This window comes from Felis catus, chromosome A2 (assembly GCF_018350175.1).
Source record: "Felis catus isolate Fca126 chromosome A2, F.catus_Fca126_mat1.0, whole genome shotgun sequence".
NCBI classification, from domain to species: domain Eukaryota; kingdom Metazoa; phylum Chordata; class Mammalia; order Carnivora; family Felidae; genus Felis; species Felis catus.
The window spans coordinates 117,525,658-117,547,640 of record NC_058369.1 but is presented as its reverse complement, the minus strand read 5'-3'; the positions used below and the strand labels follow the sequence as shown (position 1 = coordinate 117,547,640).

At 42.3% G+C, this 21,983-nt stretch overlaps 1 long non-coding RNA gene and 1 other non-coding gene across 4 annotated transcripts in view; one reads left to right on the top strand and one right to left on the bottom strand.

Annotated features, from left to right (window-relative positions):
* LOC109497488 overlaps positions 1–11,652 on the top strand; it is a 37,780-nt gene extending 26,128 nt beyond the window's left edge. For 2 of the 3 annotated variants that reach the window (XR_002153727.2, XR_002153726.3), the window contains one exon: positions 3,234–11,652. This is a non-coding gene — a long non-coding RNA (uncharacterized LOC109497488). The remainder of the gene's footprint in view (positions 1–3,233) is intronic. The other variant, XR_002153729.3, reaches the window with a different exon arrangement.
* A 9,323-nt stretch (positions 11,653–20,975) lies between these two features.
* Positions 20,976–21,084, bottom strand: LOC111559583. Its single transcript, XR_002740712.1, has one exon. It is a non-coding gene; the product is annotated as a U6 spliceosomal RNA (small nuclear RNA).
* Between the last annotated feature and the right edge of the window lie 899 nt (positions 21,085–21,983).

Here is a 21,983-nt window from a genome sequence, read left to right as displayed (position 1 = left end):
GCTCTGAAGAAAAGGCCACCAAGAGACAGAGGTGTGCTCTGTACTTCTATTTTTTGTTACTATTAAAATTTATTTGTTTTTGAGAGAGGGAGAGGAGAGAGAGGCAGAGAAAGAGGGAGAGACAGAATCCCAAGCAGGCTCTGCACTGTTAGCACAGAACCCCACTCACGGCTTCAACCCATGGACTGTGAGATCATGACCTGAGCCGAAATCAAAAGTCAGACGCTGCCACCCAGGCACCCCTGCTCTGTACTTTGAATAGGGTTGAGCCCCACTAGCTCTGAGAAGATACTCTGGAAGAGTTTAGGGCATGGATCATCTCGGTGAGGTGACCTAGAAGTTGCTTAGTTTTTGAATGAGTTAAGTAAGTAAAATAAATAAACCGAGAATCTAATAAGATATCAAAAAATGAAGAAATTTGAAATACAACATCCCAAGATTTTCCTGATATGACACACACTGTTATTTTACGAAAGAACATTTCTTGCCCTTTCCTCTTGCCTTTGATAATTTTAAGAACAAGAGCCTACAGTCTTTGAATAAGTGACATTGCTTCCCAAGAAAGGACATTTACAAATTGATAATCACACGCACACACATTTTACACACACATTACATTCTTGCCCTTATTTTTCTGGGTCCACGAAAGCTTTGTTACGAACTGACATTTGGAAACAACTGGCATACAGAACAGAGTTATCACTTACGGCTTCTGAATCCATCCCATGACATGATGTATAAGTGCATCAGAATTTTGCATATGAAATATATATCGTATGTACTACTTAAGGACTATCTCCTTGGAGTTTCCTTAGTGAAATCACTATCGCTTCTTACTATGGTAACACTGCAGTATGTGTTATTTTAAGTCACAAAAAAACAACACGCATAAGACTGCTTTTCCCAATACGGGGCTACATGCCGAGGAGTAGCAGAAATGAAGCTAAGAAGGTCAGGAGGGGCAGGACCAGATCAGGCCTTATGTTGCAAAGTGTGGAGCTGGGGCAGTCTTCTGTAATCATCGAGGTAGCTCAAAGAGGCCTTAGGACAGTGGGCATTTCAGGGACTCGTGAGCCAGGCTAACTGGGTTTGAGTCCTAGGTCTGCTGCTTAGTACTGTGTGATCTTGGACAAGTTACTTAACCTCTGTGCCTCCATTTCCTCAGCTATGAAGTGAGAATGATAGAAACAAGTCCTGGTGTATGAGTCTTTCATGGGCATTAAATGAGACAATGTGTAAAGTGCTTAGAAGGGTGCCTGCCCCCTTTTACCAATGTTGTCTTATTGGAAGGAATTTAAGGACCGAATATCATGACACACCAAGACTAGTCTCTTGGTGAGCCATTTCATGTTTCTGAGGCTCAGTTTCTCTCTCTATAAAATGACGAGATTAAATCAGATGCTCTAAGGCCTCCTTGCTCTGATAATCTCTGGCTGGAGTTGCAATGCAGGGACAGGCTTGCATTTGAACTTTCAGATGGGCCTTGGTCCCTTGCCTTGCCCATTTGAAGGCAGAAGACCTATAGCCCAGATGGAGCCAAAGCTCTTTAAGCAAAAGAGCTCACCTGACTGTCAAGTGTAATTCGAAGAACTCTCACGAGAAGCCATCTTCCAATTCTCAGGGAGACAAAGCAAAGGCTGTCGGATAGCTTGTGAATTTACACAAACCAGGTCGCCTCCTGCCCCTCTTTTTGAGCACCTCCAACCAAATGAATTCCCAGTGTCAGCAGAAGTTTACATATGTTATGCAAAAGCACATCACCAACACAAAGGAGAGACATAAATAATGCAGATTGAGCATCCATCCATCTTGGCCATGGCCAGATGACATGGGGGTGGGGGCCACAATTAGCTGGTGGAGCTCTGACAATGGTCGCAGAGGCAGTGCGTTTGCGAGGTAGAAATGGAGTGCCCCATAAAGGGGAAAGATAGGGAGAAACCCGGCAGGCTGTGGAACAAGGTAGGGAGAGAGAAGCAGAGACACAGAGAGCAAGACAGAGAGAAAGTGCACGCATGGCAGGGCCAGCACTGGCTTTGCTTGGAGCAAGGACAGAAAATGGGAGTGCCACCCTGTGAATCCTCGCCATGGCATTTTGATCAAGCCGTTGATTCTGTTTGAGCTTCAATTACAAAGGACTGTGAATTATACATGGAAAGTTGTCTGGGCCGGTCCCTTAGCAGATGGGAAAACCGTGGTGGCAAATGAAATTAGCAGGCTGCCTTGTGGAACGAGCTCTGTGCCTTTCCTCCTCGGTACTTTCAGAATCTGCATGGGGTATAGACGCCAGGACCGTCACTGGGGTTTTTTGGGTTTTTTTCCTCATGAACAAGACAGCTATAAAAAGCAAACAAACAAAAAAACCTCTAAAAACATAAAACAAAAAACTCTTCTCCTTTGAAGATTTAAGAGACAGATTCTCTTTTCCAAGAGATGGCCAACTGGTTTTAATTCTTGGAGGCTTGGGTTGGAGTAAATGTGAGATGAGGCTGGGAGGTTTCTCCTTGCTTCACTCACAGCCCACTCTGGGCACCATGAGCCACGTTATCGCCTCTAGAGAGTTTGGCACTGGGCACAGACAGAGCAGCGGAACAGAGCAGAAAATCTGCTGTCCCGGGAGTGGAGCCTGCTCCCTTTCTCCAGGAGGCAGCCTGGCCAAAACTATGGTTTCTGTTGAAATAGCAGCTAACCACCGTTCCTTGGAGGGTTCCAAGTGAGGGATAGAGCTCAGGGAGCTCCAAGCAGCCAGCACAGCAAAAACCCAGAGAGAACAGCACTCGCCAAGCAGCAAACGGGAGGAAGGCAGATGGGGAGCTTTCAGAAATCACCCTCCTTTGATTAGCAGGCTTCTGGGGAGCCGGCTAGGATTTCCATAAAGTCTGGGCTTTTTGGAAGCTAGTTCACTAGGTTTGAATCCTAGGGGGAGTCATAACCCAGCACACAGATACTCCAAATCATAATAATCGTTAAAACAACTATAATAATAATGATAGTAAGACTAGTTACAAGCGTAATAAAAGCTAGTACTTATTTAATGCTTACTATGTGCCCACCACTGTGTTAAGCACTTTACATGCATTTTCTCACTTAGTCCTCAAGTAAGACTTTGAGGTCGATACTATTATTACTGTCATTTTAGAGGTGATGAAATGGTGGTGCAGGGAAAAGAAATGTCTTACAAAGGTCATGGTGGTAGATTGATTGCCAAAGTGATTACCGTTCTTCACTCTTTCCAGGATCCACACTCTGCAATGTGACTTTGCAGCTTTTGACTGGTTTCATGGCTTGCTTCTGGCCAAGAGAATGATTCTTTGCTGATAGCGTCCCGGTTCTGAGCCCAGACCCCACCACACTTCCACTCTCTCTCCTGGAAGTCGGGCACACGGTCGGCACACAGCAGCCCAGCCCAGCCCAGCCCAGCCCAGCCCAGCCTGCTGGAGGATGAGGGGCCACGTGAAACAGAGATGAGCTGCCCCAGCAGAGACCATCCCACACCAGCCAGCCTCCTGAAGATGCTTGAAAGGGTCCAGATGAGCTGAGCCTGGCCCAGATTAGCAGAACCTCCAAGCTGATCTGCTGATCGGCGAGCAAAAATAAATGGTACTTGTTTTAATCCACCAAGTTTAGGGGGTGATTGTCACATAGTAACTAGCAATGAAAACAATGACGTAAGTAATGCTAGCATTCCAAACCAAGTTTCTTTACTCCAAAATCCTTTGTCTTTTAACTTCTGATTTCTAGTGACACACTCCCATGTTCCACACCTTACTCACTAACATCATCTTCTCCAATTCCACTTTTCTCTTTCCTGTAGGTTCTAGTAGCAGGCATTCCTGATGGCTGGCAAAGGATTTGGGAATCTCAGTTGAAAAAGCCAGCAATGGTGGCTGCAATTCCTCCATTGGCCATTGGCCAGGAGTGAATGCGTGACCCATTTCTGATGGTGAGGTAGAAGGCTGAGCCACCTGGAGGGCTGTGGGGAAAGATTTCCTTTTTCTGGAGGACAGAAACACCAGAACATACAACCTTTTTCTGACTTTTCTTGCTGCCCACCATCTTGCAACAATGGAGGAGGCCTACCTGAGGCTGAAGGTAACTGAGGACGGCAGAGAACAGACACCAAGCTCACCCGGATCGCTCAGGCACCGAGACAGAGCCATGCTTGGGATCCATAGTGTGTTTCCTTTGAATTTTCCCATTTGTTTCAGCGAGTTTGATTTTTTTTTCTTTTTACTGGTAGCCAAAAGCATCCTAATGGGTAGAGTTCCAATCATCAGATAAAAGGATCCAGCCATCTGGTTGTTGAGTCCTTTATTCCTACAAAAACCAAAGTAAAAGTTCAGAGGACACTGAAGCCGATTCCCAGGAGGCAGACCTCAATTTGTGGGAGCCCTGTATTTCTGACCCACATCGGCTCCTTTTGGCTGACTTTAGCAGTAAGCAGCGGCCTTGGGACTCAAAGCAGGATGACCGCAGGATGCGGGTAAAGCAGGAAGACTTTGGGAAGTTCTGGGGAGCATGGCTCAAAGTGCGGGCCGGAGATCTGAGTACACAACAGATGTTCCACGCATGTGTGCTCTTGGGGGCGTTCTCCCTTCCACTGGTCCCAACTCTTCTTCCCCATCCCTGGACTCCAGGAAGCACATGGTATGTGCCTTTATTCAGAGATGACCGTCAAAATTTTTTAGCAACTGCTATGCTCAGATGCAGACCAAACAAAACAGAGGACCACTGCAGTGCTGGGGCAGGGGTTTGGAGGCCCCTGTTTGGGGATCATGGGGAAGTTGGGGCCACTGGGTGGGAAGCAGGTCCTTGAGGTGGGTTCAGGACAGAAAAGACAGAAGATGGATTCTGTGGGGCAAGTGGGTGGGCAGTGAGGACAGCATGTGTTTACCTGCCTGGAGTTAGTTGCTGAAATTTTAATAGCTTGTTTGGCCATACTGAGAGGCATACCAGACAATTCTATTCTAATACATATTCTTTTCTATGTGCCTGTGTTTGCTCTGCTAGCTTGTGGACCCCAGAGGCCAGAGGCACTGTGATACCCACTGATTTGCATATCCCCAGCACACAGGCCATCTCAACACAGTTGGGTGAATAGAACAGAGTCAACAATATAAATCCCCAAGACCCATTCTCTTCATCTAGTCCAGATTCTGAATAAAGAAGAATCTGACTGGTCACAGCCATTTTCCTCTGAAACAATTATTTCTTTGGAGCAGAGTTATGGGGAGTTAAGGTGACCTCTGACAGTCCGACCTCCTTCGCCCTGAGATAGCTCAAGATCAAACTGTCTCACCGAGGAGAGCAGATGGCAGAGGGAGCTGGGGGGAGAGGGCAGCCCCCTGTGTCTTGCAGGCTGTGGAGCACGCTGTGCCTCCGTCATCATTAGTGATTCAATAGTTCTCATTTGACTGAGAAAGAGTGCGAAACCCTGCTCCATACAACCTTGTCCTGGGAACTCCTCGGAAAAGCCAGGAATCCCAGGACGTGGACGCTGTCTGGTTCTTGAGGGCACTGCTGTGTCCTATTCACCTTTCTTTTCCCCAACACCAATCCTGGCAGGGGTTCCAGGGCCAGCTGCTAGGAGCCTGAGTGAGGGAATGAATGAATGAGTGAATGAATGAATGGGGGCACCCTCCTTTGCAAGTAGTTTTGAAATGAAGACATGAAATGAACTTTGGAGTCATAGTAATTTGGGTTCCCATCCAGGTTTTGCCACTTAAAGGCTATTGAATTCGGGCAAACTCCTTAGTTTAGATAAATTTCTGTTTCTTATGTACAAATAGATATAATAAAACCAACACCAACGGCTCACAACTCCTGTAAAGTGCCCAGTATAACACCCAACAGTGCCTAATGAATTGTAGCTACTCCCCTTCTATCATCATTTTCATTTTTTTCTTCCTTTCACTTTCCTTGTTTTAATATTATTATTATTATTATCATTATTACTATTATTCTTAAACTCACTACCCAGAGATACTCTTTGAATGTAATAGAACTGCCTGGTTTGAGGTTTGTTCCCCTCCTCCCCCCAAATAATATCTGGATAAATCAGCATAAAGTTGTCTCTCTAAACAGTCTTTGCTGTCCTTTTATGGCCATTTCACTTGCATCCACTAAGGGGGAAGAGCTATTGGAAACAAGCCTAAGAAAGCATGTAATGTCTAAATACAGCGGGTACCTACTTCCGGCGATCTGCCTCCTAATTTTCACCGGGCACTTATGGTGTGTCAGGCACAGTATAAAGCTCCTTACTGTTCTTATCTCTTTCCTAATCCCTATCACAACCAGGGAAGTGGGTATCAAGGTAATCTTCAATTTACAGATGAGGAAAGCGAGGCTCAGAGAGGTTGAATGAGGAGGTCAAGGGGATGAGCGCGACAGAGCCAGCATCATGAGCATGCTGGTTGGCCCCCACCTGCCATTCCTTCCTCCCCTTGGGTTTTCAGCCATCAGCTCCACCCCTGACTCCAATGAATGACTCTAATTGGTTTAAGCCAATTCTGGAAGTCTTAGCCTTTTTGGACAGTGATTGGCTCAAATAAACCAGAATGTAGCTAATCAGTGCAGGGCATTCTCCTTGCTAATCATATTTAAGTGGACTGACTTTTCTTTCACTGGTTGTGAGAGACCAGTTCTCCCTCTCCTTCTCTTGCTGGCCCTTCATGAGGAAGCCCGATTACAATCCACAGCCAGTCTTGCATCCTTGAGGGAACTTAGGGAATCAGTCTGAGGATGAAGCTGAAACAGTAGAGTGGAGAGAAGAGCCAGTGATGTCCTTGAGCCCCTGGACCAGTCAACTCAGAAGCCTGCTCTGCCTCTGGACCAATATAAGCCACTAAATTTCCTTTGCTGTTAAACTAGTTTGACTTAGTTTTTCTGTTACTTTCTGCTCAGAAGCAGTCTAAATGATATGGCAAGAATCAAACCCAGGTCTGACCCATCACCAGTGTATACTATCTGTGTTACCCTCTTTTCTGTTTCTCTAGCTCATCATCTCGAAACTCATATCTTTATCGGAAGTCTGGTAGTATCGCTGTGTCTCAGTCAGTCTACAGCATTTCTGGGGCAGTTAGTTTTCCTACTGGAAGGCTAAAGCCCTGGGAGGTAGCCGCTGGGCATGTAAGGTCACTCTTTCAAATGGGTGGCTGGAGGCCACAGAGCAAAGCTGATGGCTATTTGTGGATACAAGGTAATGAAAACCTCTTCTCGGGGTGACTCCAGCCGAGGCAGGCTTTAGAGAAGAGCAGACTTCAGTGGGGACTAGAAAAGCAAACAGACAGCTGCAATGCCTGCTTATGAGGCCTTGACGTATTGAACCTGTAGAAATGTTAGCCTCCTCTAACTACAATCTAATTTGTACAAGTGCTTAGAAAGAATACTGAATTTATCAGAGCTTGAAGTGCAAAATATTAAAAAGTAAATCACTGCTGGTAAAATCATAGAGCTATCAGGAGATCCATTTGAAAAGCCAGTTAGCAAAGCCAATTTGAGGCACATTCATCAAGCCTTGAAATCATGGAGGCCCCATCACATGGCTTTCCTTCTAGCCAGCCCAAGAGGATCCTAGAATTGAAGGCTAAGAACAGCTGAATCCTGACAGAAATCAGATGATTGGAAATTTTAATAAAAATGTTTGAAGTGGTAAAAGAAAATGCCAGCCCAAGTAGCTGAGATAAAAGGATGATTTTTTGCCTTCCCCTTTCCTGGGCTAGGGTGCACCCATGATGGCAATTGCTCTTGGTCTCCACCTGCAGATTTAGTCATGCCCAAGCTTCTATGCCCAGGTATTAAGTCAATTTCCCAGACCTGAGATCAGGTGACTCTGTGACAGTTAAGAGTTGCCTGTACCGAGTCTCAAATCTTGGCTGCCTGCAATTGAGGGGCCCATATTGATTTCATTGGGAAGCATCCAACCTTCCTGGTACATGGTTTGACCCTTGCAGAGGTTGGGCATCCTAAATTCTGACTGGTCAGTTTCTTTTTCCAGGCCTCCAGCCTCAAAAAAGCACAATTTCTGTGGCCACTGGGCTGACCCACTCCATGGATGTGTGGTGTCACACCCAGGGCCCATCTGTACAGCCTTGTCTGTTTCCTCTGGGCCTTCCCAGGCAGAGGGTATCAGGCCAAGACATGGCCTTGTCCTCCTCCTACCTGCCCGAAACTATTTTGGGGATGACCCTGAGGCAGTATATAGCATGATGGTTTAGAGAGTGGTGCTTCTCAAACTGTGTATGGTGAACAACCTGTGTTTTTACTTCCAGTCTGTTACAGAATAAAATGTGGGCTCCCTGTATATATCTAGCATGTATCTTATACCTCATGTGACTCACAATGCAAGTCTGACAGCCCTGAGCTCAACTATTCAGTGACATATGCCCACTGATCATGCACTTGGATGTCACGGCAATGTCAAATTATAGAAGATTCCCGCTGCTTCCTTTCAGTTTCTGTACTTTTCTTGTCACAGACTGGTAATGAACAGTTCTCATCTGCAGTTGGCACTTTGAGTAACATTTATTTACAACAACCTTTCTTAAAATGTGGTCCTTGGACCAGCAACATCAGCATGACCCAGGAACTTGCTACAAATGGAAATTCTCAGGTTCCCTCCTGGACCTCAGGAATCAGAAACTGGGGACAGAACCCACAAATCTGGACTTTTACCAGCCCTCTGGTTGGTTGTGAGGATGTCACACAGCTGGACAGGAAAAAAGAGCTAACAACAACAGGTACGTTCGGAGATTTCTTCTATTAGAGCTGTAAGTTTCATTCGAAGAAAATGATGAGGTCTGTCTCAGTGACTACCGAACTCAATTTTTTTTAAGCTTTGGAATCTCTTGGTTCTTAAGTTAATAAGCAGTGCATTCCACAGAAATATATTCTCATCTTAACATTGGATTTCCAACGTTAATCTTTAATAGATTTAAGAATGAGTGATCTCTTCCATTTTACGGCTTCTCCTCACCCCCCCCCCCCCCATCTTTTGCATCAGTTCTAGAAACTCTTCGATAGCACACACACAGAAATGCTGAGAAGGAAGGAGCATAAGGGAGGGGCGACAAGACTCCCTGAGTGCAAGGATCGTGGAGCCCCTGTCCATGCGTCCCCAGTACCTGGTTTGTTGTAGAGGCTCAGTCGATCTTAATGGAATGGATAAATCGATGAATGGACAAATGGAAAAACAAAATTTGATAGGCTAGAACTTTGTGAAAGGATGTTCTGATTAACTGACTTTCTGATTAATTGGCAAATCTTTCACTTCCCTGAAAACGTACATTTTGTTTTTCAACTAGTTTGAGTGAAGTTTTATTCATTGCAAACCAAAGGTCGCCTGCCTAAAAGACAGCTCCGTTCAAGTGTAATACATTCAAATTACATCTCTTCTAAGGGACGTGTTGCCCAGGTGTCTCAGGTCAATATAAAATAAAGAATTTCATTTTGGGGAATTTTATTATTGAAAATGAATTTTATTGAAAACCACAGTCCGAGAAAAGCAGATAAAAGGATTATAGCCCATGAAGCATGGTAAACATATGCTACTATTTTGGGTGAAATATATTTATTTTCACGATTAATACTTAAATTAAGCACACCCACATTTGGCATTGCCATGAGCATAATTGGTAAAAATTGTTCTAACGAGAAGCTCAGAATTGTTCAGGCAGGACTTACCAAACGGAAAGAGAAAAATTAAGCAAAGGAAAATCATATCGTGTAAAAACAAATGAGAGAAAAGTGCAAAACATCCAACAATTAGTTGGTGTACACAGGGCCAAGCCGTGGGGATGATGCGTTCACAGATATTGACTGATCCTCTGTCTGAAACTTCACTGGCACAACGCGAAGACACCCGGTCAGTTTGAACTGTTCAATCCTAAACTGACTGAATTGACCAGTCATTCGGAATGCCTCGAGAATCTGTCTATAATGTGTCTGTTTTGCATACGGTGCCTCTCCTGCTTTAAGAGCATCTTCACACCAGAGACTCCCCGACTTAACGGACAATAAATGCTTGGTGGCAAAACACAAAGGTAAGGAGACCTACAAGCACCAACAAGAAAGTTCCGGTTTCTGGAGCTCTTTTGTGATCCTCGTCATCCCATCCTGGAGAAATCGAGGATCTTTTCCAAAACAAAAACGTTGAAGGGTGATCTGAGTTCAAATCTTAACTTGCCCTTTTTAGACTTACTGTTGCCCTCTGTGAGATGGGAATAGTAATAATAAGCCTTTTTATTTCTGCTTTGTTTTGTTTTCTGAAGGCTTACATAAACTAGTGCACGTGGAACACTTATTGTCCCGCCTGGCTATTCGTATTAGTTACTCCTCATCAAGCATTAAGCATAGAGTCTTGAGTTTGCCCCACGATAGCTCCCTGGGATTAGCTATTTGAGTTAACACCCAAAGTCAGAGATTAGATGACTCATGGCAAACTCTTCACTCCAGGGCTGAGTCTGCATCACACTTCATGAGCTGGTTGTGAAGGACATGATGCTTTTCCCACCCAAAAACATATCATCTCTGGAAATATTCCAGTTGATGACCATGAAGCAATAGTAGCAAAAACAGTATTGGGCTCTGCAAAGAGCGACAAACTAAAGAGAATTCCAAACTCATGCCTGCCAAGTTTTCCCTTATTTGGAAGTAGCCCATGTGAAATTCTAGAACTCTCCACAGGTCACTCACAGTCTGTCCATTAGCTTTCCTGTTTGCTGTCTTCTTGTCTACTTACATCAACTCCTCTTAATATTTAAGAACTTTTCAGGAAATTCAGTTTTAGAAAGACAGCAAAGGAGCTTTGAATTGGCAAAAGCTTCACATTTCAGAGGTGATACTAATCTAAAGAAACACACTATTATCTTAGTAATTTCCAATTGTTCCTGGAAGCATTTTACTGCAGAGACCACTGCCAGCTATTAAGTAGAGGAGACTCGTTTTGGTTGCCAGAATTAGCTGAAATTAAGATCCTTTGACATCTTCTTACAGAAAAAAGTCAGTTTCAGTACAAACAATTCGGAATTTAATAGATTGTGACAGGTTATAAAATCCTATGCATTTGAAAGAAAAGCTTTGCTGGTGGAATAATGTGTTTCTAATTTACACATAATAGGCCCATGAAGCTATGACTAGAAGGACATTAAAGTAATGAGGAAATTCCAGTTATAGACACTTTCTGTAGAGATCTTAAAGATTATGATTAGGGCAGTCATTTTCCCAAGTGCCGCGTAGAGCTCAAGCCAAAATGAAGGTGGCCAGGACAAAGAAAGAAGACTGGAAAGGCAATGAGCCTCAGTGTCGAGGGTAGGGAAAGCATTTGGGGGATAGATGCTCAACCCAGAGGTGGAGGATTGTGTTAAACTTAATAAATGCTGCGAGTACTGAATACCGACAAAGGCCTAGCGCTGGATGCTTGTTGCTGAATGAGGAGGAATCAACAACGACGTGAGCCATAAGAAGGGCCAAGAGATTTTTGTGGATAAAACTCTTTACAATAAAAAAGAATTCTACTTTCCTGCGATTCTTTGTCCCGAGAGTCGTCCAGTCCACCCCACGGATGACTAGCATGACATAAAATGGATCCCTTAAATACCTTCCTTATTTGAAGTCTCAATGCTACTATATAATTTAAAATGCATACTAAATGGCAAAGAAAATTTGGAGCGTGTCATTTGATATGAGTTTGGGTAGCCGTTCTCCTACGATAAATTGATACAGTGATAGGGGAAGTAGCTTGTGCAAAACAGCAGAGAACATGCTCACAATGAAAGGCACACGCTTTACTTTAATGCCCATTAGTATTTTTCTGCCCTCTTTTGAGATCAGTTTCTCAGGCATAAGATGATGTAAACTGGAAGAAACTTACTTACTGTCTGACTAGAAAATGATTAGACTCTTACTCTGTGATTGCTTCTACTATTGTTTAGAGTCTGGGTACCGCATCTGGGATATTATCCTAGGTAATCAATAAATACTGACCACTCGGGTGTTAGGAGATCTGGCAATTTTGCTCGACCTTAAAAATTTTCTCCAGTAAGAGTTTCATGGCTCTCTCCTTTTACCTCTCTACCTTTCAAAAATATAGTTTTGAGCATTCTCTATATTCCACTCATGTTCTAGGCACCTGAGAATGAGATCCCCGTGTTTGGAGAACTTCCATTCTGGGAGGGTGGGTGGGAGGTGGAAGATAGTTAACTCAGAGAATAAGATACTTCTTTGTGCCTCTTTTTACTCATGTGTCATATACTCTAGTGCTGTCTGGTCTGATGGTGTCTTGTCCCTTAGAGGGACCTTTCTTAGCCTTGGTCTTGCCTGAGTATGAAAGAGAGAGAGAGATTACAAAGGAAGTTGGTGGATGTCACTCTCCCCTAGAACCCTGCCATCAGGGCAGTCTGAGAAGGCGATGGGTTTATAGTTTAAACAACACCATATAACCACAGAAGAACAGAAAAGGTCCAAATAAAACAAACTAGTGCTTATGCTAGCAGCTTGGCTTCCCCAAAGCCCATCTCCCTCCTTTTTGTTTGTTAACGTTTATTTATTTTTGAGACAGAGTGAGACAGAGCACAAGGGGGCGTTGGGGCAGAGAGAGAGGGAGACACAGCATCTGAAGCAGGCTCCAGGCCCTGAGCTGACAGCCCTGAGCCCTACGCAGGGCTTGAACCCACAGACTGTGAGATCATGATCTGAGCTAAGTTGGACGCTTAACTGACTGAGCCACCCAGGCACCCCAAGCCCATCTCCTTCTGACCCATTCAAGAGGCATAACATTTAGTTACAAGACACTAATTTCTTCTTAATCCTCCACTATGAGGAGTGTCTTTGTGACACTACATAGCTAGGCAGTCAGGGAAGTTCACCTAGAGAAAAGACACCCAACAACATTGTTCAGCATCAGATAGATAATATTTTTAACCTTGCAGCTGGTTTGTTGTCTTGGGGTGTTCTGGAATCCATTTCTCTATAACTCTGATTTTCTTCAAGAGATGATATAACAGAAAATTTTCTCATTCCTATGTGGTCATTGTTTCTCAACCATTAATAAAATTTCCAGAAATAAGGTCAAGAGACCCATTTATTTAGAATGTACTATGTTTTTTCATTGTACACAAGTTTTGACCACAATAACTTGAGAATTAGCTCATTATAGGAAGACTAGAACCTGGCGTTTTGCTGTTCTCAACATCCTGAGGACTTGAAAACTTCAACTCCACTCAATGTGAAACCATATTCTTCTGAAAGAATTTTGAACATAAACTGGCATTTTCGGGTAATGAGGGGCTGGAGTTATTTCAATGATTTTTAACATGAAGAAACAGCACTGGTTTGTGATTGAAAGAAATAAAAGCTATTGTCACTGCTTGGGCTTCCAGAAAACCAAACCCCCGTAAACTAAAATTTGGCCTCCAGACTGGTCTGTGATCTCTTACAGAGTAGGCCCTTGCACCAGATAATCATATTCATTTCTTTGCAGAACCTTTCACGTGGAATCTTAGATTTGGAAAGAATCTTAATGATGATGTAGTCTTAACTTCACCTGTCCCAAATCTAATATTTATGTTTCTTGAAGGACTAAATGTAGCTACAAATAAATCACTGTTTGTGATACCTGAAAAAAAGCATAGCACAGATATATGCAATGAGATTCATACAGAGAATCCATGGAGGAACAGAAAGATGCAAAAAGCAAACATTTCAAGTGGCCAGCTGCATATCAGTACCCCATAGTGTGGGAGGTACATACCCAAAGTGGCTATTTATGGCTTCACCATGACAATTAGAAGAGTGAACACACCTTCTTTTTAACAAGAAGCTCCCAGCCCAGCACATTGATGTTACTTGCTGCCATTTTTCTTTAATCTGTGTTTCTTTAAAAAAATTTTTTTCTTAATGTTTATTTACTTTTGAGAAAGAGAGAGAGAGAGAGAGAGAGAGAGAGAGAGAGAGAGACAGTAAGCAAGGGGTAGAGAGAGAGACACAGGATCTGAATCAGGCTCCAGGCTCTGAGCTGTCAGCACAGAGCCTGATGCAGGGCTCAAACTCATTAACTGTGAGATCATGACCTGAGCTGAAGTTGGACGCTTAACCAACTGAGCCACCCAGGCGCCCCATTTAACCTATATATCTTAAAGGCATCTATACAGTTCACTGTTTCCGAAATCAATACTTCGGAGTCGTTATTTTGGAACTATTTCCTTTTGTTTGCTTAGCATTTAACCAAACCTATAAGATACTTAGAAGCAATCAAAGTAAAATCTATAAAATGGCTTCCAGTCTGGTAAGGAATACAAGATTTTTTTTTGCCAATAGTTTCCAAAATTTGTAAAAATGTACATATCCTTTGACCCTGCGAATCTACTTCTAGGAATTTATCCTAACACTGCAGATTAAAATAATAAAAATGAGAAGTAATCCAAATGCCCAATACTAGGTATTAAAGGAATTAACACTAGCTTGCTCTAACAAATAATCCCAAATCTCAGTGGCTTCACGCAATCAAGGTTATTTTTCGCTCATGATACAGTTGATGGCCTTCCGTGTAGTGATATAGGTATCCTGATTCTTTCTATCTTGTAGTTCTACTATCTTCCAGAACCTCAAAGTACTCATCTATACCCCTGCATTCATCCAACAGATAAATGAAGACAGAAAAGATAAGGAGGAATGCCTGGATTTGTTATGGGCTGGATATGGCTTACATCATTCTGACCACATTTTATTGGCCAGAAGCTGGTCATGTGGCCACAACTAACTGCAAGGGATTCTGGGAATCCTAATCTTCCCCTTCTTGGGCATCATAGATTGGTGAAGGTCTAGCTGATCTCTGGCACGTTAACAGATTGGCTTAATGAAGTATGGTACATCCATAAACGGGACACTTATGTAGCCACTAAAAACGAAGATTCAATGAAGTAGAAGAGATTTACACTATAGTGAATGAAAAAGGCAGGCAACAAAACATTTAGGTTATGACCTTGACTTTGTCAAAAAATATATTTTACCAAAAAATACATATTTATAAATAAAAATCCTAGAACATATACATTAGCGTTTCTTCCTGAGTGGTGGGTTACCACCTTTTCCACCCTGTGCTTTTCTGCATTTTCTCAGCTTCATACCATGAATATGAACTACATCTTCTAGTCAGATCGGTTGTTAAAAATAACTGTACTTTAGAATAGTGCTCTCCAAAGCAATATAATGGAAATCATACATGCAATTTTAATTACAAAGAAAAAGGATCAGGTGAGATTAATTTCAATAATACGTTTTATTTAACCTAATCTGTTCAACATTATCATTTCAACATATAGTCAATAAAATTAAAATACTAAAAATTAAAATACCAATGAAACTTTTAATACTTCTTTTACTTATACAGAGTTTTGGGATATGGGTATACCATACGCTTACAGCAGATCTTACTTTGGATCAGCCTCATTTAAAGTGCAGTAGCCACATGTGGCCGGCAGCTACTGTATGGGTCAGCACAGCCTGAGAGTGTGCTGAGTGGCAGGCAGGGCAACAGACAGGTAGTTCAGAAGAGGACAACACCCCATGTGAGGGCTGGAAAATGTCTCATGAAAGAGGCGAGTTTGGAATTGGGCCTTGAGGGATATTATTAATAGTACCATCAATTACCATAATACTGGTAACGCCTAACATTTATTACATGCTTGCCATATGCCCATCACTGTGCTAACCACTAGGGGTTGGTAGAGAGGAGGAACAGACTTGCTGAAGAGGGAGAACACCAGAAGCAGCCAAAGCAGAGATCTAGGGGGGAAGGTCAATACACCTGCAAGTATGGGGGGTGGGGTGGGGTTGGGGAGGGATTGGAACGATTCGGCATTGGGCTCTTTGGAAAGTAGTAGAAGAAAAAACAGGAAATCCAGTTGGAACCAAGTTTAGAAGCACTTTGAATGCTAAGGGGGGATCTTCATGCCTACTCAGTGAGAAAATGTGGTGACAAAAACACAAAACACTCACTAAGCACCCATTTTACTGATAAGGAAACTGAGGCATAGAGAGGTTAGAAAATTTCCAAAGGTCACACAGTGTGTAACCATGTTTGGGATAGCCTGGACTCCAACCCAAGCATTTCTGGCTCCAAAGTATACACCTTAACTGCTCACAAATACCACAAATTTTGGAACCAGAGACCTGGATTTGCATCCCAGGCTCTTCGCTGTCTCACTGGGACTTGAATCAGTTCCCTGAACCCCCAAGAGCTTCAGACTACCCCCCCCCCAGCTGCCACCCTCATGAAAATGGGCATGTCCCACCAATCTGAAGTATCATTGCATGGATGTGATGACACTGGCGGGAAAGCACCAATTATACTGTCTGGCACAGAATAGATGCCGATTAAGGCTGGTTGCCCCGCAAAATGCCATGGGGAGCCATTTCAGGCCTTTAGGCAGGGGAATGGGATGACTGGACTTACACTTTAGGGAGATTTATGCTGGAAATACCCATCTTCCTTGATTACTCGGCCGGATGGATTGGAGCTAGGAGAGATGTGTTAGGAAGATATTGCATTAGTCCAGATAAGAGGTAATGACGATCTATGCTGGGACAGAGACAGGGAAATTGCAATCATATTATCTAACTGTAGGATATCAGAGCCAGAACAGGCCCTATGGAGTAGAGAGTCCAGACGTAAATGACTTATCAAAGGATAGATCATGTGACTAGTAAAGTTCATCTCGTTCTTTGGTGCACTGTTCCTACCTTCACTCAGGCAGTGCTGGTATTAGACATCAACGCCAACATTTTAAAACTCTTAATACAAATAACAAAGTATCTCAGTTTTGTCTGAATCATATACTTTCTACTTTTAACTAGCATCTAGGGGCAATCTCATGTAATCCTATCACTGTCAACTCTCCCTCACTCCTAAAGGAAGGTAGGGAGACTGGAATCAGAACAATTTCCCCACTACAGATGGGTAAACCAAGGCACAGAGGAAGATGAACCTTATTTCTGGATCAAACTCTCTCACATTTACTTATAAATTATTTTGTTTTTTTTAAATCAAAGTTTGTTTTGGCTTTGAAATGTTACTAAAATGTTGGTACAGGGATGGTGTTTGTAAAATTTCACGCTGAACAATATGTCATGGGAATAGAAGGGCTGACATCTTTTAAGATTATTCAGATTTTAAAGGTTAATGAGTACAGTTCTCTTGAAATCATATGTATAGGAAGACTTGTGTGATCAACCAGAAATTGGATCTCTGTAGTTGTTTTGTCTTAAATATAGTGAATGAAGGTACATCTTGCTAAGAATGTGTATTGAAATGCCCTCTCTTTCCGTCTCCCATCCGGAGCGGAGGAAAGAAACCAAACGATGTGTTTCTAGAATTAGTTTTCCTGCCAATGACAAACGGTGAATTCTACCACTGGAGGGCGCAGGAAAGAGCAGATGCTTTTCAGGTTATCGACACTAGGTGGCGCCGCTCTGCTAGTTTTCTTTATGTCTGTTTTTAATTTCTTATTTCTTAAAATTCCTTTGTTTAGCAGTGTTGTTAATGGAGTAGCTTAAGTCATGTAAAGAAGCTTTTTTATTTTTCTATTCTCTTCTTAATATGTCTGTCTGTCATATATAAGTATATGCTTATATAATATACTGATACAAGTATGCTAGGGGAAGTAGAGCTAGCAATTCCTTACAGCATACAGTTTAGTTCTATTTCGCTCTTGAATTAATTTTGAGGACATTCAAGTATGGCTCCAAATTGAGTTTTCCTTTTGAACTGTCACTGTCTCAGATTTTTTAGAATTTTGTTAGAGGTTTCACTTTAGTTTGATTTTAAAAGCGACAAAATTGTGAATCACATCAGAGCTACCAAAATGTGACATAACTCAAATACTGGAATGAAAAGTAGGTATCAGTACAAGAATTGAAAATGAACTCTCTCATTTGGGTTTATGTAGAGAGGAATTCTCTAGCATCATTTAGTTTATCAGTTGTGTTTCTGAGTTGTACCTGTCTTTGGAGTTCAAATTCCTAACTATAAAAATAAGGAAGTTCCTCTAAATGCCCTCAAAGATCTCTTTCAATTTGGAACAAATATGACCTTATGAGTTCGTACACATAGTTGTGGCCCCTGCCTGCCCCAAACGTGATTCTTGAAGCTATCTGCATAAGCTACAATTTTTAAAATCTGGGTAATTCTCTGTGGCACCACAATGTATGTAGTTATGAGCCCCAGCTATCTTTCAATCAATGTTGAATCACAGTGAGAATGAAGTGGGCCCATGGAGGAGCAAGCTGAGTGCTCTGGAGAATCACACTCATGGGACAGAACTGGTTCAGAGTGACAGATCTGCCCATTAAGAGACTCTGAGTCCAAGCAGAACTAAAAGGCAACCAACAGAATGGGAGAAGATATTTGCAAATGACATATCAGATAAAGGGTTAGTATCCAAAATCTATAAAGAACTTATCAAACTCAACACCCAAAAAACAAATAATCCAGCGAAGAAATGGGCAAAAGACATGAATAGACACTTCTCCAAAGAAGACATCCAGATGACCAACCATCACATGAAAAAATGCTCCACATCACTCATCATCAGGAAAATACAAATAAAAACCCCAATGAGACACCATCTTACACCTGTCAGAATGGCTAACATTAACAACTCAGGCAACAACAGATGTTGGTGAAGATGCGGAGAAAGAGGATCTCTTTTGCATTGTTGATGGGAACGCAAGCTAGTGCAGCCACTCTGGAAAACAGTATGGAGGTTCCTCAAAAAACTAAAAATAGAACTACCCTAGGACCCAGTAATTGCACTACTAGGTATTTATCCAAGGGATACAGGTGTGCTGTTTCAAAGGGGCACATGCACCCCCATGTTTATAGCAGCATTATTGACAATAGCCAAAGGATGGAAAGAGCCCAAATGTCCATTGATGATGGATGAATGGATAAAGATGTGGTATATATATATATGTGTGTGTGTGTGTGTGTGTGTGTGTGTGTGTATGTATATATGTATATATATATATATGTATATGTATATGTATATGTATATGTATATGTATATATACACACACACACACACACACATATATATACATACACACATGGTGGAGTATTACTTGGCAATCAAAAAGAATGAAATCTTGCCATTTGCAACTACATGAATGGAACTGGAGGGTATTATGCTAAGTGAAATGAGGCAGTCAGAGAAAGACAAAAATCATATGACTTCACTCATATGAGGACTTTAAGAGACAAACCAGATGAACATAAGGTAAGGGAAATAAAAATATAAAAATAGGGAGGGGGACAAAACATAAGAGACTCATAAATATAGAGAACAAACAGAGAGTTATTAGAGGGGTTGTGGGAGGGGGATGGGCTAAATGGGTAAGGGGCACTAAAGAATCTACTCCTGAAATCACTGTTGCATTATAAGCTAACTAACTTGGATGTAAATTAAAAAAAAAAAAAAAAAGAGAGAGACTTTGAGTCCAACTCTGGCTCCATCCCTTATGGGCTGGGAGATGCTAAACCAGTAGTCAGTAAGTAGGCATTGAGCTTGGTGCTGGGTACCATGGTGGATATGTGGAGAAGTGAAAAGCCAGGCACTGTGTGGCTCACAATCTAGCAGGGCATAAGTTGTCTGTTACTGGGAAGTTGGTAATTATGGGGAGTAAGTACCAAATGAGATCAGGTCTCTGCTCTGATCCCTGCCCAAACTCAGGTCCCTGCCCAAACTTTTGCCCACGGTTGTCACCCTGAGAAGTGATATGGAGTCACCACTGGGTGGTAGGTGTGGGGCACTCAGCCAAGTTGGGATAGGCAAGAGCAGGGAAGGGCTAGAGAGAGATAATAATGAAGTTGCTTAACATTCTCTGCCACCTAGTAGCAAATGTTAGACATCATGAACAAAGGGGTATATTTTCTATGAAATAAAGGAAAGTGACATAGACATAAATATATTAGGTCCCCATAGACATATACTAGCCTGGAAATGAGTGATATCTGGAGATCTGCAAGGAAGTGGGCAGAAATAAAGTAAAAATCCTTGACTCACACCATCCTTGATGATGTCCACTGTAGTTGGTAAAACCTCCAGTGTGAGCTCATTAAATCAAATGCTGCATATGGAACCCCTTCAAATGCCATTATTGGCGATATGGGGCCCTTTTCTAAGCCCTTATAAACATAGACAGAGACACTTGTGCATCATTAGGCATGCTATGCCAACCACTCATCAAGACAGAATGACTAAATGGGCTGCTAAACACCATGAAACATATTAATGTTACAAAAAATTTGGAATCATCTTATACTTGATGTCATATAGGCTTTGGAGCACACTGAACAAATTTTCTCACTTGTGCAGAGCTAACTTACTCAATTGAGGAAATGCCTGAACATAGCAAAAACAGAGTAGGCATGGGCCTCCCTGAATCCTGCTACACCTAAGAGTGATGAGCCTGGCATTTCTCCTGGGGCAGGGTTGAGGGGGTGGTAGGGAGACTGGAAATTGGGAGTGAATGGGATAGAACCTGAGTCTGGAGGCTGAGGCAGTAAAATAGGGAAAGGAAGAGGAATGAAGCCACAAACATTTAGGTGAAAAAAGTTCATGAACCAACCTTTGTAAATCAGGAATGGCTCCTTTAGGTTCAACATGGCGGCCACACTGGCAGTCAACAAAGGTGTAGGACTTCCTAGGAATGAGCTGGCCTTCCCTCTTCCAGCACTGTCTTAAAGCAGAAATTCCCAAACGGTGTTCCTTAGCACATTAGCACCCAGAGATATTAATGGCTGGGGAAAACAAACACTTCTGCACCACTTTGGTTTAGAAAATGCTGGATTAAACAAAGTCAAGCAAATTTATTTCATGCTTGGATCCTTTAATATACTACCATATATTGTAACGCCTTCAAAGTAGGACTTACCACGTAGGGTTTCCCAGACCTTTTGAGTTTACAATCTATTTTATTTATATAAAAATATGGAACACTTCACGAATTTGCATGTTGTCCTAGCACAAGGTCCATGCTAATCTTCTCTGTATCGTTTCAATTGTATTATATGTGCGGCCAAAGGAGGAGCACTGGACGTTTTCTGTTGTTTTTTTTTTTTTTTAATTATAGATTATCTCAAGACACATGTTCTGAGAAACACCTCTTGGGAAGCAATATCCTAATTTATTTCAGATTAAATTCTCCTCTAGCAATTTCAGTGTGAAATTTCCAGATAAAAGAAAATTGCCAGAGAAGTGAAAGATTCATCAAACCAACGTTTTGGTGACATGCAAGGAAACCCAAGTGTTCTTTTGATTCACTTATTTAAATTGTTTGTGTGGGTAGATCCACATTTGAAAGGCACAGTGACCCCATGTTTAGATTATTTTTCTCTCAGGCAACTACACTAAATTAGCTTTGCACCCCAACAATTAGGCCTTGCCTAAATGGTGCCACCACCTTGGAACCTGATGTCAATGTGGCTGTCAGTCTAAGCATGGCTATGCTATGAGAATAAGAAGAATAAATACAGTTCCTAATTTCCAAGTCAAAGACAGTGTGAATTGATATTACACAGTAAAATGCAATGAGATTAAATCAATAACATCTGCAATAAGGCATAATGAAGGTAAAATTATATCTCTGGCTTCCTGAACAGCTGTGAATCTATTTTTAATGATCCTCATTTTTGGCAGTCAGCTAACAACTTCTAAAATGTCCTAGAAATTGGATTGTTAAGCAGATGAGCACTGCAGTGGCTCAGAATGTCATTAATTTCAGCTGCCTTATCCATCTGCATGGGCGCAATGGAGGCATCGTGAATTCAGCCCCCACCCACCCCACTGAGCACCCCACTAATCGGGCTTGGGTGGCCCCAGTGAATGCCTGGAAATAGTAAGGCAGGAGAGCTGGGGGAGAGGGGCTCCTGGAAGGATCACGGGCTGTTGAAATATGGAGAAAAAGGAAAAGTCCTTGCTTCTGTAATGCCA